Source organism: Oncorhynchus kisutch, linkage group LG17 (assembly GCF_002021735.2).
Source record: "Oncorhynchus kisutch isolate 150728-3 linkage group LG17, Okis_V2, whole genome shotgun sequence".
NCBI lineage: Eukaryota > Metazoa > Chordata > Actinopteri > Salmoniformes > Salmonidae > Oncorhynchus > Oncorhynchus kisutch.
In genome coordinates this window covers 27,983,136-28,007,019 of record NC_034190.2, presented here as the reverse complement: position 1 = coordinate 28,007,019, position 23,884 = coordinate 27,983,136, and the positions used below count along the sequence as shown (strand labels likewise).

The window sequence follows — 23,884 nt, the reverse complement described above, 5'->3', positions numbered from 1 at the left end:
AGGAGATGATTGTGGACTACGGGAAAAGGAGCACAAAGCACGTCCCCATTCTCATCGACGGGGCTGTAGTGGAGCAGGTTGAGAGCTTCAAATTCCTTGGTGTCCACATCAACAACAAACTAGATTGGTCCAAACACACCAAAACAGTCGTGAAGAGGGCACGACAAAGCCTATTCCCCCTCAGGAAACTAAAAAGATTTGGCATGGGTCCTGAGATCCTCAAAAGGTTATACAACTGCAACATCGAGAGCATCCTGACCGGTTGCATCACTGCCTGGTATGGCAATTGCTCGGCCTCCGACCGCAAGGCACTTCAGAGGGTAGTGCGTACGGCCCAGTACAACACTGGGGCAAAGCTGCCTGCCATCCAGGACCTCTACACTAGGCGGTGTCAGAGGAAGGCCCTAAAAATTGTCAAAGACTCCAGCCGCCCTCATAGACTGTTCTCTCTACTACAGCATGGCAAGCGGTACCGGAGTGCCAAGTCTAGTACAAAAAGGCTTCTCAACAGTTTTTTTTACCCCCAAGCCATAAGACTCCTGAACAGGTAATCAAATGGTTAACCGGACTATTTGCATTGTGTGCCCCCCCCAACCCATATTTTACGCTGCTGCTACTCTCTGTTTATCTTAAATGCTTAGTCACTTTAACTATACAATTAATGTACATACTACCTAAATTGGCCTGACAAACCAGTGCTCCCGCACATTGGCTAACCGGGCTATCTGCATTGTGTCCCACCACCCACCAACCCCTCTTTTCACACTTCTGCTACTCTCTGTTCATCATATATGCAGTCACTTTAACGATACCCACATGTACATACTACCTCAATAAGCCTGACTAACAGGTGTCTGTATATAGCCTTGCTACTCTTTTTTCAAATGTCTCTCTACTGTTGTTTTATTTCTTTACTTACCTACACACACACACACACACACACACACACCTTTTTTGGCACCATTGGTTAGAGCCTGTAAGTAAGTATTTCACTGTAAGGTTTACACCTGTTGTATTCGGCGCACGTGACAAATAAACTTTTATTTGATTTGATTTGAAAGCGCTCATCCTGAGGCAGCGCTCCTAGTGGCCGGGGACTTTAATGCAGGGAAACTTAAATCGTTTTTTACCAAATTTCTACCAGCATGTTAGTTGTTTTTGGACAGAAAACCTGCGGCTACAGTAGAATTCTAGGCTAACCTGGGCTAGCTCCTCTGTTCCAAGATCTTCAGGAACAGTCGGAGGTGGATAGGGCCGTGGAGCCATTATACTGGTGGTGCTTGTGGGAGGGTGGGTAGGCTCTGCATGCGGAGATAGCTGGAGCCCGGCGGCATCATCGCTCTGCGCTTGGTGGCGGCCTCGGTGGTTTGACACTGCTGCTGCTCATAGCTCTCCTTTTCCTTTGGCTTTGTTTGTATACTTTGGAAAAGCAGTGGCAGATTAGCTGGTTCGAGCTAGCTAAATAGGCTAAGGCTTATAACACTAACACTTTTTAGAGTTAGCCAAGAAGCTAACTAAACTCTGCAGTGGTGGAGCGTGATGCAGAATTGAGTGAAGCAGTTCCAACGGTAAACTTGACCCGCCCATATAAATCAATATAAAATATTACTGTTAGAGCAAATCACGTTAATTACCTAGCCTACCACAGATGAGAAGACTATTCCCCTGCTTTTTATGAAAACCCAAAGGAGTCATACATACCACGGTGGATTTCCATAGCCCCAATACACACCGCAGCGCTCTCTGCCCATTGTGCAGATTTTGCGCCAACCTGTCACAATCATTTGAACTTTTTTTGTTATTTATATATATATATATATATATATTAGGGACATAAAGCTAAAACTGAGGTGGCGCAAGTTTGAACTGAGGGGGCTAGGCTGACTTTTTCCCCCTTGAGGAGCCGGGGCCACTACAGAGCCAATAGATCTATGTACAAAGTCATCAACATGGGCCTTCACTACATCCTCCAACACCTCAACAACCCAAGGACATACACAAGGATATTGTTTGTGGACTTTAGCTCAGCCTTCAACATAATCATTCCGGACCTGCTACAGCACAAACTCACCGAGCTGAATGTACCCCATCTTCCGGTGGATCACCAACGTCCTCACGAACAGGACAGAGCACGTTAAGATGGGAAAACATCTTTCAGACTCCCCATCTTTCAGCACGGGGGCACCGCAGGGTTGTGTGCTCTTCCCCATCCTCTACTAACTCTACACCAATGACTGCACCTCCAACAACTCATCAGTCAAACTACTCAAGTTTGCTGATGAAACACCCTGGTTGGTCTCATCTCCGACTGTGACGAGTCCAAGCACAGTGGAGAGGTTGACCGCTTGGTGCAGACGCAACAACCTGGAAATCAACACAGTCCAAACTGTGGAGTTGGTGGTTGACTACAGTAAATGCACCCCACTCTCTAAACCCCTCGAGATTGTTAGCTCAACCATCAGCATGGCCAAGTCATTCATATTCCTGGGGACCATCATCTCCCACAACCTCAAGTGGGAGGACATCACAGTGGTGACTAAGAAGGCTCAACAGAGGATTACTATCTATTCAGCTGAGGAAACTCAAACTCTCTTTGACATTTCTGGTTCTGTTCTACATGTCCATCATTGAGTCCATCCTCACCTCTTCTATCACAGTCTGGTTTGGGTCTGCGTCTGCCTGTTGCAAGGGTAAACTGCAGCGCATCGTCTGGTCACCTGCCCTCCATTAAGGAAGTGTGCAGGTAAGATCGTCGCCGACCTTGCCCACTCCGGACACCCCATATTTAAAAAACTCCGCTCTGAAAGAAGGCTTAGGGCAATCATGACCAAAACCACCCGCCACTTGAACAGTATCGTCACCCATGCTGTGGCCCTCATCAACCGGACATCGGGCTCATAGGGATTGATTGACTTTGCATTGGGCCAATTACTGCAGCTTGTCATCAATGACAACAATGACTGCAAAACACTGTATATGCACTTTATATATTTAACATGGCTTATATAGATATATGCACTCTGTAAATTGTATATCCCCACTGTAATCAGCCTATACTCCAAAGATTTTATGTTTACTGTTCCGATATTGTATGTTCTGTATGATGTCTATGTGGACTTGTCTGTATTCTGTTTGTATATTGTCTATTGCTAAGGCAAATTCTAGGTATGTGTAAATGTACTTGGCAAAGATACACAATATTTGTTTTAGCTGAGGTTGAAGTGTTATTCATATACAACATTGAGAGAAATTGATCTATGAAATGTTATACATTGAGTTGAAAGAGAAAGGAAAACTGCAATACTGGGATCAGCATGTTCTAGTTTGAGTTAGATGAGAATTGAGAATTCTGGGATCCCATTGGTGAGGAAACCAGCCTATTCATCAGGGAGTAATACCAAATGGCACCCTATACACCAGAGCTCTGCTCAAAAGTAGTGCACTCTATAGGGAATAAGGTGCCATTTGGGAGGCAACTGAAATGTGTAGATCTATAGCCATTGGCAGTGACATTTAGCTCGGTCTCAGCAGCTCCTGCCTTATAATGATATAGATGTCTCAGCCACAGTGTTAACCTAGAGCAATTTCCCTAATGGATGGTTCCTGATGAATTATTTTCATTTTTTTCTCCTCTCCACTGAAATTAAAAACTTGGCTCCAGCTGCAGTAGCCTACAGAGTGGTTGCAGTACAGAGACATGAGGATTTATATGTTAATTAATCATTCAAACTGTTGGAGGTAATGCCCCATCTGTGATTGGTAGGGTAGTGTTGGAGGATAAATACCTGTCTGTAATCATGTTTCCATCCAATCATTTCATGTAGATGAATTACCTAAAGCATGAAAAAAGTAATAAACTGTGCTGAGTAGCCTGGCCTCATAGACATACAGTAGTAAATTAGTATTAGAGGTTACGTTTGGTATGGTCTAGCAACCCAAAGGTTGTGTGTTTGAATCTCATCACAGACAACTTTAGCATTTTAGCTACTTTGCAACTACTTATGTTTCCAATCATTTCATGCAGATGAATTACCTAATGTTAGCTAACACTTCCCCTAACCTTAGCTAAGGTTAGCCACAACAAATTTGAATTAGTAATATATTATACATATGGCAAATTTGTAACATTGTACCTTTTGCAAATTTGTAACATATCATATGAATTGCAATTCGTAACAAAATGCATTTATAAAGCCCTTTATACATCAGCAGATGTCACAAAGTGCTTATACAGAAAGCCAGCCCAAAACCCCAAAGACCAAGCAAGGTAGAACATATCATAAGACATGGATGATGACATTTACAAATGAATACATACATACAACATCGATAACGACGCAGGGCGAGACCCAGATGCAGACACAGGAGGCAGATGCTTCGAGTCTCTGATATTTATTGAACAACAAGGGGCAGGCAAGAGGCAGGTCGAGGTCAGGCAAAAGTTCATAAACCAGGTCAGAGTACAAACGGTACAGGGCGGTAGACCGGCTCGAGATCAGGGTAGGCTGAATGGTCAGGCTGCTGGGCTTAGTGTCAGGGCAGGCAAGAGGTCAAAACCGGGAGGACTAGAAAAACAGAGACTAGGAAAGACAGGGACTCGGAAAACACGCTGGTAAGCTTGACAAGACGAACTGGCAACAGACAATCAGAGAACACAGGAATAGATACCCTGGGAATAATGGGGAAGACAGGTGACACCTGGAGGTGGGTGGAGACAAAGACAGGTGAAACAGATCAGAGTGTGACAAAATGTAATCATACTAAATTGAGTGTCTCGAATTTACGTAAATAATAAAACGAAATGCTCGGAGACCAGGTTGGGATGACAGAAGCATGAAATGCTGGTACAATTGTATAAATGCTGACAATTGGTTTGTTTGACATGGTGGGATCTTTTTGTGTCTGTAAAATGTATGATGTGAGAAATCATACATTTTATGTTAACCATCATATCGAAGTATGCAAAACTTGGAGTCACGCGACACAGAGTGTTGTGTGGTCCTCCCACTACAACTCGGGAAAGCATTCAGTTTATTAAGCTACAGATTAAATCATTTATGATGATCTTCACAAGGTGGTAAACGTGAAAGGTGATAAGCTTGCTGCTGCTTTCCAATAAATATTGAGGGTCTTATTCTGGTGACATTATGATTGATGCTTGGCTGCTGTTTGACAAATACAAATAATATCACTATTATCCATAATAATCTCATAATGTTGGTAGCCTACCCGCACTGTATCGCCAGCTGTTGGCTGGAGCACACGTGCCAAGACCAGAGTGGGCACATTTGGTATTTAACGCAACAGTTTTTGTGACAAAACCATCAGTAGATTTGAAAATGCGACGGAAACCCATTAAAACTATTTTAAATTCGGTACATGGGAATTAACCGCAAAAGTCAATTTTATATGCACTATACTTTGCACACATACTTTTTTCCCCATCAAGCCTGTCATGACATTTTTTATCCAACAACATAAAAAGGTTGGATGGAAACCTGGTTTGTGATTGGTATAGAGCAAAGTGTTGGAGGATAAATACCCTCTTCGATTGACAATGTGACAGAACAGCACAGTTTAATTTCTGGTTAAATTAAAGTGTTTCTCAGTGTGTTCCAGAGGCAGTGTTTAGGCCTACACAGTCTTTTGACCAATCAGATCAGCTCTGAAAAAGATCTGATATGAAAAGATACATTCTTGGAAAAAATATCATAATTGTGCTGCCTATGTTAACGAACGCACCCAAAGTATATCAGACTGCAGACTGATTACATCATTTTTAGCTCCATGCCATGGTGAAGTCTGAGATAAAAAAAAATGTCAAATTTTATTTATGAACTTATATATATAAACTTATATATAAGTTTATAAACTTATATAAACTTCCTCCTGAATAGGCAGAACAGAAATATAAAATGCAACATGTAAAGTCCCATGTTTCATGAGCTGAAATAAAAGATCCAAGAAATACGCACACAAATATTATTTCTCTCAAATTTTGTGAACAAATTTGTTTACATCTCTGTTAGTGAGCAAGATAATCAATCCACCTGACAGGTGTGGCATATCAAGAAGCTAATTAAACAGCATGATCATTACACAGGTGCACCATGTGCTGGGGACAATAAAAGGCAACTCTAAAATGTGCAGTTTTGTCACACAACACAATGCACAGATGTCTCAAGTTGAAGGCACTATTTCACTCAGGACAGGTTATAGCTAAGCCTTAATCAATATTTTGTTTTGTCTCATTTATTGATATAGCCTTTGCGTGATAGGGTCCAGGGGTATCCCTCCTGTCTCAGCCTCCAGGATTTATGCTGCAGTAGTTTGTGTCGGGGGGCTAGGGTCAGTCTGTTATATCTGGAGTATTTCTCCTGTCTTATCCAGTGTCCTGTGTGAATTTAAGTATGCTCTCTCTAATTCTTTCGTTCTCTCTCTCGGATGACCTGAGCCCTAGGAACATGCCTCAAGACTACCTGGCATGATGACTCCTTGCTGTCCCCACTCCACACCAGTCAACCTGGCCGTGCTGCTGCTCCAATTTCAACTGTTCTGCCTGTGGCTATGGAACCGTGACCTGTTCACCGGATGTTCTACCTGTTCCAGACCTGCTGTTTTCAACTCTCTAGAGACAGCAGGAGCAGTAGAGTGACTGAATGATCAGCTATGAAAAGCCAACTGACATTTACTCCTGAGGTGCTGACCTGTTGCACCCTCAACAACCACTGTGATTATTACCACCCTGCATACCACTGCTGGCTTGCTTCTGAAGCTAAGCAGAGTTGGTCCTGGTCAGTCCCTGGATGGGAGACCAGATGCTGCTGGAAGTGGTGTTGGAGGGCCAGTAGGAGGCACTCTTTCCTCTAGTCTAATAAATATCCCAATGCCCTAGGGCAGTGATTGGGGACACTGCCCTGTGTAGGGTGCTGTCTTTCGGATGGGACGTTAAGTGTGTCCTGACTCTCTGAGGTCATTAAAGATCCCATGGCACTTATCGTAGGGGTGTTAACACTGGTGTCCTGGCTAAATTCCCAATCTGGCCCTCAAACTGTCACGGTCACCTAATAATCCCCAGTTTACCATTGGATCATTCATCCCCCTCTGCTCCCCTGTAACTATTCCCCAGGTTGTTACTGCAAATGAGAATGTGTTCTCAGTCAACTTACCTGGTAAAATAATGATTTGACCCTGCTGGTCATCTATGAACATTTGAACATCTTGGCCAAGTTCTGTTATAACCTCCACCCGGCACAGCCAGAAGAGGCCTGGCTTCTTCCTAGGTTCTGGAGTTTTTCCTAGCCACCGTATTTCTACACCTGCATTGTTTGGGGTTTTAGGCTGGGTTTCTGAACAGCACTTTGAGATATCAGCTGATGTAAATACATTTGATTTAGAGTTGGACAAAGCAAATGGCTATAATAAGCCTACATACAGAGTGTAATTTGCAAATACAACAGTCAAAATGTCTAATATAAGGCCTACAGTCCGTGCTCCCAAATACTGAAAAGTGCAATTTATTAGGTTACATGATCACCACAGTAGCCCCACACAGCTATACAAATACATTATGCAATTATATGGCCATTAAATAACACACAACAGCATGGCATATTTAGATAGTGGAATAGGCCTAAATCATATTTACTTTCTATTTTGCAGTTCAGGCGGTCATTTGCTGAAAGGCCAAGCCTATACAATGGCTTCTACTGGAATAATGTCATTATCGAATGCCATTCTAAAACAAGTTTTAGACTTTTATTTTGGAAATTAAACCGGAATCTGCAAAGCATCTCTAACATCTGAGCTAGAGTTGCTTGATCGACTAGCTAAGTTTCGACTAGCTACATTCGGTTCATGTCCTTTGCAGATGCCACATTCCTGACAAAAGTTTGTACGTTTAAAAAAGATCTGTAACCCGAGTAAAGGGAGACGTAAAGTAAGAATGAAACGTGTAAATGTTCATTCATAGTAGTAACATAGGGGTTTGTAAGGTTACAGATCTAATTGAACGTGTAAATGTTCATTCATAGTAGTAACATAGGGGGTTTGTATGTTTACAGATCTAATTGAACGTGTAAATGTTCATTCATAGTAGTAACATAGGGGGTTTGTAAGGTTACAGATCTAATTGAACGTGTAAATGTTCATTCATAGTAGTAACATAGGGGGTTTGTATGTTTACAGATCTAATTGAATGTGTAAATGTTCATTCATAGTAGTAACATAGGGGGTTTGTATGTTTACAGATCTAATTGAACGTGTAAATGTTCATTCATAGTAGTAACATAGGGGGTTTGTAAGGTTACAGATCTAATTGAACGTGCAAATGTTCATTCATAGTAGTAACATAGGGGGTTTGTATGTTTACAGATCTAATTGAACGTGTAAATGTTCATTCATAGTAGTAACATAGGGGGTTTGTAAGGTTACAGATCTAATTGAACGTGTAAATGTTCATTCATAGTAGTAACATAGGGGGTTTGTATGTTTACAGATCTAATTGAACGTGTAAATGTTCATTCATAGTAGTAACATAGGGGGTTTGTATGTTTACAGATCTAATTGAACGTGTAAATGTTCATTCATAGTAGTAACATAGGGGGTTTGTAAGGTTACAGATCTAATTGAACGTGTAAATGTTCATTCATAGTAGTAACATAGGGGGTTTGTATGTTTACAGATCTAATTGAACGTGTAAATGTTCATTCATAGTAGTAACATAGGGGGTTTGTATGTTTACAGATCTAATTGAACGTGTAAATGTTCATTCATAGTAGTAACATAGGGGGTTTGTATGGTTACAGATCTAATTGAACGTGTAAATGTTCATTCATAGTAGTAACATAGGGGGTTTGTATGGTTACAGATCTAATTGAACGTGTAAATGTTAATTCATAGTAGTAACATAGGGGGTTTGTAAGGTTACAGATCTAATTGAACGGTTACGTTTCATGTTTCACACATGGCTTTTCCTACGATCCTAACAATTTACGTATGGATTTGATTACGATCCTAACGAGATGTATGTTCAACCTTTTGGCAGATATCTGGATCCATATATCTGGTCCAAAGGAATATGACATTGTTGCCTCCCATAGCATTAAAGGGAAGCCAGCAAGCGTCAGGCCTCCCTTGACAACAACAAAAAAGTTTTAAAAACATGTACCAATCAGCGTTGCGCTAAACTGAGCGAGCTCAACTGTGAATGGCCCTGGCACACCAAAAGAAAATTGTCAAGGGAAGCCAGCTTGAATTTTGGAGTCACTCCTATCAAATCCCATTGACATCATATGTCATTGACAGATAGGGATTTGGACTTCTGGTTTTACTTCATTCTCCATACTGGCCAATGATTTTTATGATTTATTCATACATTGTTGTAGAAGGCTAATGTTAACTAGCTAACGTTGCCCATGAATGTAAGTTAGGCTTCCAAGCAAGCATTTTAACCAGTTAGGCTAGGACAACCTAAAATAAACACTTGTACTGTATGAAAGAGTGACAGACCGTTTCGACAACATGAAAGAGAGGAGGATTGGCATTGGCGTTTCTCTACAAGTAGGGTGACGCCTCGATCACACCGACAGCATTGTTGTATTTTGGTACACCAAAAGTGCATTCATTTCCAATCGTAAGTAGCGTTTGGTGAATGTTGAACTTTTGTTGCACACATATCCAGATGATGCTGCTTACCATTTTGTGTAATGATGCCGTCGGTGTGATCAAGGCGTGACACGTGATACAGACTACCTCGCCAGACTGGTGCAATGGGTGGGTTGAGTTGCACTTGGTTTAGGACTAAGTGGAATGGTCCCAAACAACTAAACTGTACTCACCTGCCAAACAACTAAACTGTAATCACCCGGCATGCTATAAATCCTGAATTAAGTGCAGCCTACACCTCCAGCCCACGGATAAAATCACTGCACCCTGCGCACACCCATCATTTGAATTTGTAGGAAGCAGCATGAGAGAAGATAGCTCTCAAAGTGAATCTGATTTTGTGGAAGATAAAACAAGGAGCAAGTTTAAGGTAAGAATAATCAAAAAGCCTACTGATTTATTGCAGACAAATGATGGTGAATTTTCCCCCACGTTTGCCCCTCCTTGGATTTGGCAAAAGATATCAGAACTCAAGGAGGCATTTTCCTGGATTCAAATGTTATCTTTAAATAATTGTATTAAGCCTATAGGCATAGGGCTATATATTTTAACGGCAGACCAGTGGGTATTCGATGGTCATGAAATCACCTTTGTTGACTAAACCAGAACAAAGCCTTCATTAGGCTATTGTGTAGCATTGTGTAATTACAATGCAAGGTGTCAGGAAAAATGTACTTGTACTAAAGGTTGTACTGATTATAATGAGCTAATGCTATAATGCCTATACATTTACAGCTGTTTTATTAAGACCTATTCTACATGGCACGCTATTATTAGTTTATTATTGATCTCTTCACAGGTGTTGAGAATTCTGTGACACCCAACAGATACCCCTGCTACCCCCAAAATGATTATCTTCAGGCATATAAAAGGCTGTCTTATCACTGTTCTACTCTGCCTCACTATCTTTGTGTTACATACTGGACACACTGGGCAGCTATTCTCCAAGTCACTTGTTGATTTGGCAAAAATTGCCCTTCGGCTGCTGGGCGGGAAAATCTTTCCAAGTCACTGTGCATGTATCAAATGTATGACTCAGCCGGATGATGACCTCTGGTTTCAGAAGCGCTTCATCAGGTCTATCAAACCATTTCTGACCAGAGAGAACAAGAAAGTTAATGAAGATACCAGAGCATGGTGGCGGGTAATTATTATATATATTTTGTTAGATCAACTGTTCTTTAAAATGATACCTTACCAAAATGGCAGAATAAACAGAATTGGACAAATAAAAGCATTGTCACCGCAAGTCCATAGAAGGGTACCTTGGGGGGAAACAACCCCTTAACCTTTTCCCCTGTGAGTTCCAAATGTCTCTAATGGTCAGCACAGCGTGAGTTGTTTTATGCATGTGATGTCAGAATGCACTCACTCTTCCAAAATGTGACTGTTACGTGACAGGACTGTTAACACGCACTGCCTGCTAATTATCTATAGGCTGTTTCAAGTAAAATACTTGTACTAAAGGTTGTACCGATTATAATGAGCTAATGCTATAATGCTATGGCTCCATGCATTCTATCAGACCAAAGATGTTATAATGAGGTGAAGGAATGATTCACTCATCTTTTGAGTAAACTTCCAGAAGCGAATGAAGGGTAGTGAATGATAGTAGATGACATACCCCCTTCAACATACTGCATACTGCATACTGCAAACAGAACAAACTCATCTAGTCTCCTCTTATTATCTTTGGTTGATGTGAAAAAACAAACATGGCGGCATGCATAAACTACACATCGTCGGATTACTTTCGATTTCTATAAAGTGTTTTACTCAATTATTTTGATCAATGGTGAGCTCGCCCGTGATGTGACGAATTATAAATAGTAATTGCTATTAGCTAATTCATATTGTGGTTTCTGTGTTACAGCAATCTTTCCTCAGTTAGTGCTAGAACTAATGTAGTATACAATTTCCGGTTTGGAAGATTGTGCGGGAACTTGTTTTCATTCAGCCACAACAGCATTAGTGAGGTCAGGAACCGGTGTTAGGCAATTAGGCCTGGCTCGCAGTCAGAGTTCCAAACCATTTCTGTACGGACCTCACTTTGTGCATGTGGGCATTGTCATGCTGAAAACAGGAAAGGGCCTTACCCAAACTGTTGCCACAAACTTGGAAGCACAGAATTGTCTAGAATGTCATTGTATGCTGTAGTGTTAAGATTTCCCTTCACTGGAAGTAAGAGGTCTGAACCATGAAAAACAGCCCCAGACCATTATTCCTCTGCCATCAAACTTTACAGTTGGCACTATGAAGTCGCGCAGGTAGCATTCTGGCATCCGCCAAACCCAGATTCGTCAGTCGGACTGCCAGATGGTGATCCATGATTCCTCACTCCAGAGAACGTATTTCCACTACTCCAGAGTCCAATGATGGCGAGCTTTACACTAATCCAGCGAACGCTTGGCATTGTGCATAGGGATCTTAGGCTCGTGTTCAGCTGCTCGGCCAAGGAAACGCAATTCATGAAGCTCCCGACGAACAGTTCTTGCGCTGACGTTTCTTCCAAAGAAAGTTTGCAGTGAGTGTTGCAACCAAGGACAGAAGAAGTCCCATTCTGTGAGCTTGGCCTACCACTTTGCGGCTGAGCTGTTGTTGCTCCTAGACATTTCCACTTCAAAATAACAGCACTTACAGTTGACCGAGGTAGTTCTGGCAGGGCAGGAATTTGACGAACTGACCCTACGACAGGGCCACGTTGAAAATCACTGAAATCTTCAGTAAGGCCATTCTTCTGCCACTGTTTGTCTATGGATATTGCATGGCTGTGTACTTGACTTTATACACCTGTCAGCAACAGGTGTGGCGAAATAGCCAAATCCACTAATTTGAAGGGGTGTCCACACATACAGTGCATTCGGGGAAAAATATTCAGACCCCTTGACTTTTTACACATTTTGTTACATTACAGCCTTAATCTAAAATGGATTCAATTAAAACATATTCCTCATCAATGTACACACAATACCTCATAATGACAAAGCGAAAACAGGTGCATCCTGTTTCCATTAATCATCCTGGAGATGTTTCTATAACTTGATTGGAGTCCACCTGTGGAAAATGCAATTGATTGGACATGATTTGGAAAGGCACACACCTGTCTATATAAGGTACCACAGTTGACAGTGCATGTCAGAAGCAAAACCAAGCCATGAGGTCGAAGGAATTGTTTGTAGAGCTCAGAGACAGGATTGTGTTAATGCACAGATCTGGGGAAGGGAACCACAACATTTCTTCAGCATTGAAGGTCCCCAAGAACACAGTGGCCTCCATCATTCTTAAATGGAAGAAGTTCAGAACCACCAAGACTCTTCCCAGAGCTGGCCGCCTGGCAAAATTGAGCAATCGGGGGAGAAGGGCCTTGGTCAGGAAGGTGACCAAAAACCAGATGGTCACTAAGACAGAGCTCTAGAGCTCCTCTGTGGAGATGGGAGAATCTCTGTAGCACACCACCAATCAAGCCTTTATGGTAGAGTAGCCAGACAGAAGCCACTCATCAGTAAAAGGCACAGCCTGCTTTGAGTTTGCCAAATAGCACCTAAAGGACTCTCAAACCATGAGAAACAAGATTCCCTGGTCTGATGAAACCAAGATTAAACTCTGTTGCCTGAATGCCAGTCGTCACATCTGGAGGAAACCTGGCACCATCCCTACGGTGAAGCATGGTGTTGGCAGCATCATGCTGTGGGGATGGTTTTCAGTGGCAGGGACTGGGAGACTAGTCAAGATCGAGGGAAGCTATTTGAAGAATCTCAAATATAAAAACATATTTTGATTTGTTTAACACTTTTTTGGTTACTGCATGATTCCATATGTGTTATTTCATAGTTTTGACATCTTCACTATTATTCTACAATTTAGAAAAAAGCAAAAATAAATTAAAACCCTTGAATGAGTAGGTGTTCTAAAAACTTTTGACCGGTAGTGTACATATACATACACACACGTGTGTGTTTGTGTATATATAGCAAGACTAGTGGCATCCAGGGAAAGTGTACATTTTTTGGGGGTGACAGAGTGGTTTCTGTGAAAATTACTGGAGGGGGTTGTTTAACCCCAAGACACACTAACCTAGATACACAGACCTACAAAGCAACAATATATACTATCCCATGTCATAAAATAAAACAAAAACCAAATGGAAAAGTGACCTGTGGTGGGTAATTTATTATTCAAAACTTCATTACAGTATCCTACCCCATTTCTAAAGAACAACTGTTCAACTGTGCAGAAACAGTAGTGTCCTTTGTAGATTAGCCTATTAACGTTCCTGTTGGTCAATGAATGCGCCAAACTACCACTATACTGTCGTGAATGGCGGGGCAGGGAAGCGAACCCAGGTCGCTGATGTGAAAGACAAACACACATATACTCATCGCAACAATTGGTTTAACCCAGTTGTAACGTAGCTCATATAGTGTGGATCACTACAATACATTCAAATGTCAAAACATGCCTATTGTTTTCTCAAGTTAAGAACCTCCAATAGCTTAATGTAGTCGCATGTTTTTATTTGTATTTTCATATGTGGGAGTTTTTTTCAGAATGAACTCTTATTGGATGTTTTAGGCTGCAGTTTAAAAGCACGGTCACGGACAACTGTTTGCTATTGTCATCAACAATAACTTCAGTGTAAAGAGCAGGTGGCTGGATTCAATACGTATGTATTTTATTGACGTATTACGTTAATTTGGACAGAGACAATGTTGAACAAAAACAGTCTCATTATCCTGATCCATTGCACCAGATTTAGCCAACAGCTCATTTCCATTTGCAGTCCCTGGGCAGTTGAAAACGTAAACATGAAACCATGAAATACAATCAGATATCACTTCAGTGTGAGGGTTTTCTCTGATGCTATGGTGTGTGATTTGCATTGTGCAGTTTTTGGTGTCTGTTGTGTTTTATGTAGGCTATTGGCTGGTGGAATCAAATAAAGTACTATCTTACCTTATCACCAGAAATGGCAGGATGACCGTAGCACAGCCACCTTCAGAGAGGTGGTAGAACACTTGTTCCAGGTCCTCCCTGATGACAACCTCTATATGGACGCAGGCCCTGAGCGCTGTAGGACCTGTGCTGTGGTGGGGAACTCTGGGAACCTCAAGGGCTCCCACTCCCACTACGGACTCCAATGATGTCATCATAAGGTATAGGCCAACAAAGGGTGGGGTGTTGATAGACCTTCCACAAAGCCTGTTTCAGCATGGGCAGTGCCATTGAGGACTCAGCAGGAGGGGTTAGCTATCCCTCCTACCTCCAAATGTGTACTTGTTCACTTCCCTTTAATGATTTGAAAGGAAATGACTAGATAGGAAATATGGTGGAAATTCCCACTAGCCCATGCCTCCACCAATCCAATGCTTTTGGATTTGTGAGAAGTAGTGAACAAGTGCACACTCCAGGAAAAAGGAGCAAACATTCTTTAACTGGGGGTGGCAATAAACCACCAACCTTGGCTTTATGCCTGTTCAGACCGCACACTCCAGGTAAGCACCATTTCAGTTTGTTTACTGACTGCCAATAAACCATTAGAAGTAGAATAAGAAGAAATCAACTACTTTAAAATAGAGATAGCCCTCAAAGGCGCTACCAATGCTGTCACTATGTGTTTTGAATTCAAGTGCTTTGAAATATTGTTGTCATGATATGGGTCACTGCTTATTTATTTTACTGCGTTATCCAGAATGAACATGACTCCTACCTTTAGCTATGAGGAGGATGTAGGAAGCCGGACCACACATCAAGTAATGTACCCAGAGAGTGCTATAGATCTGGACAACACCACCAGGTTCCTGCTGATCCCTTTCAAGACTCTGGACCTTCAGTGGCTACCCGGCGCCATCACCAATGGATCTAACATCACTTAGTGAGTAACCGCTTATTATAGATTCAATTTTGATTAGTCTAGCAGTTTGTTACACCATGCATTTTAATAAGATTACATAGCACCTCTGGATGAAATCAGTCTTATTTTATTCAACAGCTCATATTTACCTCTTAGACCAAAGATAAAGGCCAACAAAGACTTGGTGAGTACATTGTTGATCATGATGTATTTACTATTATTATTATCATCATCTAGTGGCCTTGTGGTTAGTGTCCGCCCTGAGATTGGAAGGTTGGAAGTTCAATCCCTGGCAGAGTCATACCGAAGACAAAAAAAATGGGACCCAGTGTGTCTCTGCTTGGCACTCAGCTTTAAGGAGATAGATTGAGGATAAGGCCCTGCGATAGACTAGCATCATGTCAAGGGGTGATACTTGTACTTGATACTTGTATCAAGCTGCCTCACCTTACAGAAACAGGATATAGGCTCCTGCTCCTATAGCCATTCCAGTGTCAGCCTACTTACTTTACTACAGAGTCAATGATATCTAATGAATTATATTTTTATATTTTGGACACTATGATACTCTTGTAATGCTTGTAATTGAGGATCTGTGTTAGGTATGGGCAGAGACATCTACTACGATAAATAACTCTACATAAATAACTCTACATATATACATACATTTAAATAAATTAAATATGGTTCTTGGTATGGGTGGTTTCCTAACAAAAGAGGCAGTGAGGTCAGAAATTATTTGGATTGGTATTTGCCTGAAGGCAAATGTGTCATTAAGAGTCATGACCTTTGCTCATAGTTTGAGACTGCATCAGAATGTACGAACAGTGCATCATGCCATCTATTCTCCCGACAATATCAAATCTGACAGCGTAAGTTCTCAAATTTGATGTATCAAGTCATCATTCCTCTTTTTCTAATTGAATCACATTGATATATACATGTTATGTATATTATATTCCACACAGGTCTTGGTTCTTAATCCTGCATTTATGAAATATGTTCATCAAGTCTGGCTTGACAATCAAGCCAAATACCCCTCTACTGGATTCATGGCTTTAATATTAGCCATACACATTTGTGACGAGGTAAGACTTCTTATACATATCCAAATATATGCACTGCTAGGAATGTGGATATGAGTGTACTTTCTCAGCAAGACACACTGGATAATAAAGAAATGACACACAATACACACTGTATACTACACACAATGGGAGTATAGAGGAACAACACTGACATCTAATGGCTTTAAGTAGGGCTGGGTGATATGGCCTAACAATTTCAAACGTATGGGTGATTCACACACACACACACAGTACCAGTCAAAAGTTTGGACACACCTTCTCATTCAAGTTTTTTTTGTTATTTTATACATTGTAGAATAATAGTGAAGACATCACAAGTATGAAATAGCACATATGGAATCATGTACTAAAAGTGCAAAACAAATAAAAATATATTTTATATTTCAGATTCTTCAAAGTAGCCCCCCTTTGCATGGATAACAGCTTTACACACACTTGGCATTCTGTCAACCAGCTTCATGAGTTAGTCACCCAGAACACATTTTAATTAACAGGTGGGCCTTGTTAAAAGTTCATTTGTGGAAGTTCTTTCCCTCTTAATGCATTTGAGCCAATCAGTTGTGTTGTGACATGGTAGGATTGATATTCAGAAGATGGTCTTTTACAAAATAGGGCTAATTCCATATTATGTCAAGAACAGCAAAGAGAAATGACAGTCCATCATTACTTTAAGATATGAAGGTAAGTCAATCTGGAAAATGTCAAGAACTTTGAAAGTTTCTTCAAGTGCAGTCGCAAACACCATCAAGAGCTATGATTAAACTGGCTCTCATGAAGACCGCAACAGGAAAGGAAGACCCAGAGTTACCTCTGCTGCAGAAGATAAGTTCATTAGAGTTGCCAGCCTCAGATTGCATCCCAAATAAATGCTTCACAGAGTTCAAGTAACAGACACATCTCAACATCAACTGTTCAGAGGAGATTGACATGAATCAGGCCTTCATGATCGAATTGCTGCAAAGAAACCACTACAAAAGTACACTAATAAGAAGAAGAGACTTGCTTGGGCCAAGAAACATGAGCAATGGACATTAGACCAGTGGAAATCTGTCCTTTGGAATGATGAGTCCAAATTTGAGATTTTTGGTTCCAACCCCAATGTCTTTATGAGATGCAGAGTAGGTGAATGGATTATCTCCGCATGTGTGGTTCCCACCATGAAGCACGGAGGAGGTGTGATGATGTGGGGGTGCTTTGCTGGTGACATTGTCAGTGATTTTTTAAAGAATTCAAGGCACACATAACCAGCATGGCTACCACAGCATTCTGCAGCGATACGCCATCCCATCTGGTTTGGGCTTGGTGGGACTATCATTTGTTTTTCAACAGGACAATGACCCAACACACCTCCAGGCTGTGTAAGGGCTATTTAACCAAGGAGGAGAGTGATGGAGTGCTGCATCATATGACCTGGCCTCCACAATCACCTGACCTCAACCCAATTGAGATGGTTTGGGGTGAGTTGGACTGCAGAGTGAAGGAAAAGCAGTCAACAAGTGCTCAGCATATGTGGGAACTCCTTCAAGACTGTTGAAAAAGCATTCAAGGTGACTACCTCATTAAGGTGGTTAAGAGAATGCCAAGAGTGTGCAAAATGTTTTGTTCTTCTCTAAATAAGCTATTTTGTACAATTAAAGCTAAAATACACTGCATTTCAAACAAACAGCAATAAGGCTAAATATAGGCTAAATATAAGCCTTCCATAACATGAGACGCACTAATCATTTAATTATTTCATGAAAATAGTTTAACCTGTTTTTTTTCCTATCTTGCTTTCAAGACTGTCTATCAAAATTACCTTTTTGTTTCAAATTTAACCAGATCCATGCATACTGCACATTCACTAATAATGACACACTTCTTGTAGCAGGCATTATAGAAAATGAACACAGGTCTCATAAACAATCTCCCAACCACAAGCCCACGTGCTAGTAGTAGCCAGCTACATATTTAAAGTGGAACTGACAGTGTTAACTACTTTGCAGATATGAAACAAACAGTCAAATATACAATTCCCAGTTTATACTAGAAAAACAACTTTGTAAGAGGTTTAAAAATAGGCCATACTTAACTAAAAATCCCATGATGCAGAGTAAGGCATTGTTGGCAGTTCAATGCATGACTAATATAATTCACCAATAAATGTTTTACTAGTCCAACAAATATATATGGTTGTAAATTACAGCTGGCCAGGTACATTGTTTGCTGCTTCCATTCGGGATGCACTGTTTCAGTTTCAATGACTCAATATTTTGGGACGAATGTCGCTAAGGCTTGGAATGTCAATAGAATCAAACTAGATAGGGCAATGATCACAAGTCAGTCATAACGTGTCAGATACTGTATGCTAGTTTATCTATTTGTTTAACAAGCTAAAAACACTGAGTATAACGTTAGTTAGCTGCTGGGAAGATGTTGTCATTGGAAGAGTTGGTGAAAGGCCGACTTTTCCCCCCATACCGTTTTTCTGTGGCTACAGCTAGAGATGCAGGTGTTATTTGGAAATGTAAATCACTTCGTTTGCTATACTGAACTTGAACGACTGTTACAGTTAACCAAATGTATTTGGCATTGATCTAATGGGCAGGCAGACAAATTTCAAAACGTGGGTTGGGACACGCATGCATTGGGCGAGCAGGCGCCTATTCTCCATTGTTTATCAACGCAATTTTGACCGCCAACTACAAGCTGAAAAAGTTTCAGTTCGTCTACCGTTTCCACGTTAGATTTGAGCTCATCTCGCTCTGGCTAACAGTTGTTGATCTTGATGATGTGCATAGGCAACTGAGAGAGAAACATACAAGATGTTTTTATTAAAGGTTTTATTTGCCGAAGTGTGTATTAATTGTCCAAACGCATGGCCGCTTTCCCACTCTAATTGCTAAAGAATTTTCACAAATGCCTTACTCTACCTCATTCCCAAACATTCTATGACTGTATGAAATGTAAAAATGGGCATCATATTCCTCCTGGGGGTGTATATTAGCAGATTTAAATAATATTTCATGTTGCTCAAACGCTGTCAGTTCCACTTTAATGTCTAGCCAACGTGGATCTATTTGCTAGCTAACAAGGTATACTGAACAAAAATATAAATGCAAAATGTTGGTTTGATGAGCTGAAAGAAAATATCCCAGAAATTGTTAATATGCACAAAAAGCTTATTTCTCTCAAATTGTGTACACAAATGTGTTTACATCCCTGTTAGTGACCATTTCTCATTTGCCAAGATAATCCATACACCTGACAGGTGTGGCATATCAAGAAGCTGATTAAACAGCATGATCATTACACAGATTCACCTTGTGCTGGGGACAATAAAAGGCCACCGAAATGTGCAGTTATTGCACACAACACAATGCCAGAGATGTCTCAAGTTTTGAGGGAGCATGCAACTGGCATGCTGACTGCAGGAATGTCCACCAGGGCTGTTGCCAGAGAATTTGAAGTTAATTTCCCTACCATAAGCCACCTCCAACATTGTTTTAGAAAATGTGATGTTAAAGTCCAACCGGGCTTACAACCACAGACCATATGTAACCACACCAGCCCATGACCTCCACATCAGGCTTACTCACCTGCAGGATCGTCTAAGACCAGCCACCCGAACAGCCGATAAAACTGTGGATCTGCACAACTGATGAATTTCTGCACAAACTGTCATAAACCGTCTCAGGGAAGCTCATCTGCGTGCTCGTCGTCCTCACCGGGGTCTTGACCTGACTACAGTTCTGCGCCGTTTACAACTTAGTGGGCAAATACTCACCTTCGATGGCCACTGGCATGCTGAAGAAGTGTGCTCTTCATGGAGGAATCCCGGTTTCAACTCTACCAGGCAGATGGCAGACAGTGTGTATGGCATCGTGTGAGGGCGAGCGGTTTGAGATATCAATGTTGTGAACAGAGTGCCTCATAGTAGTGGTTTGGTTATGGTATAAGCTACGGACAATGAACACAATTGCATTGTGAATGCACAGAGATGCCGTGACAAGATCCTGAGGCCCATTGTTGTGCCATTCATCCGTCACCATCACCTCATGTTTCAGCATGATAATGCACGCCCCAATGTCGCAAGGATCTGTACAGAATTACTGGAAGTTGAAAATGTCCCAGTTCTTCCATGGCCTGCATACTCACCAAAAATGATTCACCATACTCACCTTTATTTAACCAGGTAGGCCAGTTGAAAACAAGTTCTCATTTACATCTGCGACCTGGCCAAGATAAAGCAAAGCAGTGTTTTTTGTCACAGAGTTAAACATGGGATAAACAAAAGTACAGTCAATAACATAATGGAAAAAAAAGTCTATATATATATATAGTGTGTGCAAATGGAGTAAGGAGGTAAGGCAATAAATGGGCCATAGTAGCGAAGTAATTACAGTTTAGTAAATTAACACTGGAGTAATAGATGTGCAGATGATGATGTGCAATTAGAAATACTGGTGTTGCAAAAAGTAAATAAAAACAATATGGGGATGAGGTAGGAAGTTGGACGGGCTATAAACAGATGGGCTGTGTACAGCTGCAGCGATCGGTGAGCTGCTCAAACAGCTGATGCTTAAGGTTTGAGAGGGAGATATAAGTCTCCAACTTCAGCGGTCTTTGCAATTCGTTCCAGTCATTGGCAGCAGAGAACTGGAAGGAAAGTTGGCCAAAGGAGGTGTTGGCTTTGGGAATGACCAGTGAGATATACCTGCTGGAGCGCGTGCTACGGGTGGGTGTTGTTATGGTGAGATAAGGTGGGGCTTTACCTAGCAAAGACTTAGATGACCTGGAGCCAGTGGGTCTGGCGGCGAATATGTAACGAGGGCCAGCCAACGAGAGCATACAGGTCGCAGTGGTGGTTGGTATATGGGGCTTTGGTGACAAAATGGATGGAACTGCGATAGACTGCATCCAGTTTGCTGAGTAGAGTATTGGAGGCTATTTTGTAAATGACATCCCCGAATTCAAGGATCGGTAGGATAGTCAGTTTTACAAGGGTATGTTTGGCAGCATGAGTGAAGGAGGCTTTGTTTGCAAAATAGGAAGCCAATTCTAGATTTAATTTTGGATTGGAGATTCTTAATATGAGTCTGGAAGGGGAGTTTCCAGTCTAACCAGACACCTAGGTATTTGTAGTTGTCCACATATTCGGAGTCAGAACCGTCCAGAGTAGTGATGCTGGTTCGGCGGGTGGGTGTGGGCAGCGATCTGTTGAAGAGCATGCATTTAATTTTACTAGCGTTTAAGAGCAGTTGGAGCCCACGGAAAGAGTGTTATATGGCATTGAAGCTCGTTTGGAGGTTTGTTAACACAGTGTCCAAAGAAGGGCCAGAAGTATACAGAATGGTGTCGTCTGCGTAGAGGCGGATCAAGGAATCACCCTCAGCAAGAGCGACATCATTGATATATACAGAGAAAAGGGCCGGCCTGAGAATTGAACCATGTGGTACTCCCACAGAGACTGCCAGAGGTCCAGACCAGAGAAGAGTGTGATAACTGTGCTTAAAGCATCAGACAAGCTCAATAGCCTACATATAGTTGATTTTATTAAAACACATAGGGTGTGTCTATATGGGGAAAAGTACAAGTTAAAACATTTTGACCAATTGATTGGTCGAAAGAACAGACAACTGTAGGTGGACAAAGATTTTTTTTTTTTCGGGGACAGCCCTGGACTGACAACATTCCACAGGCCACAATCAACAGCATGCTCAACTCAATGTGAAGGAGATGTGTCGAGCATAAGGCAAATGGTGGTCACACCAGATACTGACTGGTTTTCTGATCCACGTACATACCTTTTTTTCTGTATTCCCAGTCATGTGAAACCCATAGATTAGAGCCTAATTTATTTATTTCAAGTGACTGATTTCCTTATATGAACTGTAACTCAGTAAAATCTTTGAAATTGTTGCATTTATATTTTTGTTTAGTGTATAACAGTTGAATTGTTATGAACACACACTTCTTTCCATCTCCGACTGTTTGAACAGCATGCTAGTCTGTCCACTTTGTTGAGATGTTGAAATCAAGTGGCCTACCTTATTTCTCAGAATGAGAACGAGTGGCCAATTACTTAGTTTTAATGCTCATTGCACATTTATAAAACACAGACTAGACAGCAAGTATAACAGTCCGTGGCTAAAATGCTGCTAGCAGTACCCGTGCATGACAGAATGAATGTTCATTGACAGGCTACTTTCATTTTAGTATTGTCTGCTCTTTGCGCAATTTGAGGAGTTGATACATAAAAAGAGCATCATTAGAAAGGTTAAGTTCTCCTCTATTACAGTAAAATAATGTCTCAATGTGTTTCCGTGCCCATATGACCCATTTTGTTGGACCAAAAAAAAAATGCTAATTGCCTGTTAAAACCCACTTGTCAGAGAGGAAGAAGTGACATTTGATCTTTGTTGTGAATGGTAGGAGGGCGAGGAGCTGTGTGTGTTTGTGTAAATGTTAAAGTGCACAGTCTCAGCAGAAGAGACCAAAAATACATGAGAACAAGCGAACATAAATTAGATTTAAAAATACCACTTGATTCTTGTGATACATGCATTTGGTGCTAAAACAAACGAATGAATTGCTCAACCCTACCTATAGGTTGCATAAACAAAATATCACATTGCCATAAATACAACCTTCATAAACATTATTAAACTAACTCTAAACATTTAATTCCAATGCAGGTGAATGTGTATGGATTTGGTAAAGACAAAGATGGCCACTGGCACCACTACTGGGAAGCACTAACCAATAAATGGCTCAAAATTGGAATACATGATGGAAACTATGAGTACAACGTTGTCATGAAGCTCTCGGGAAAAATTCAAACTACAGATATATTAAGTGATTTTGATGATTCATCAAGATTATTTAATTCACAGCTGTATGCTGCAATAATCTTTTGAACAAAGTCATCATCAAATAGGTGTTAGCTTATTGTCTACATTGCACAGCATTTACATCTTATTTTAACAGTTTAACCTTTTATCTACACTACCAATTTTGGTTTTGCATGAACTTGAACCGATTGTTTCCGTTTTAACTTAAATTAATCAGCAGTTATTAGTCATTAAATCAAATGGCTCCCTTGTAGTAAGATATTTAGAGTTGTACATGAGTGCGGGTGGTTGTTTTTGATGCCATGGACAACTAGTTTTATACTTTCTGAAACTCATGTGGTTACTTACTTACCTGAATGAAAGGACTGTTACTGTAAATGTTACTATTACTTACTTGGGAGGATGTTTATACTTTTCCATTGACTGATTAAAATAATAAACACCAC

The 23,884-nt window shown here is 41.0% G+C and overlaps 1 pseudogene; it reads left to right on the top strand.

Moving 5' to 3' along the window:
* Positions 1-10,696: 10,696 nt before the first annotated feature.
* On the top strand, positions 10,697-23,504 carry LOC109906903 (CMP-N-acetylneuraminate-beta-galactosamide-alpha-2,3-sialyltransferase 1-like; annotated as a pseudogene).
* The last annotated feature ends 380 nt before the right edge of the window (positions 23,505-23,884 follow it).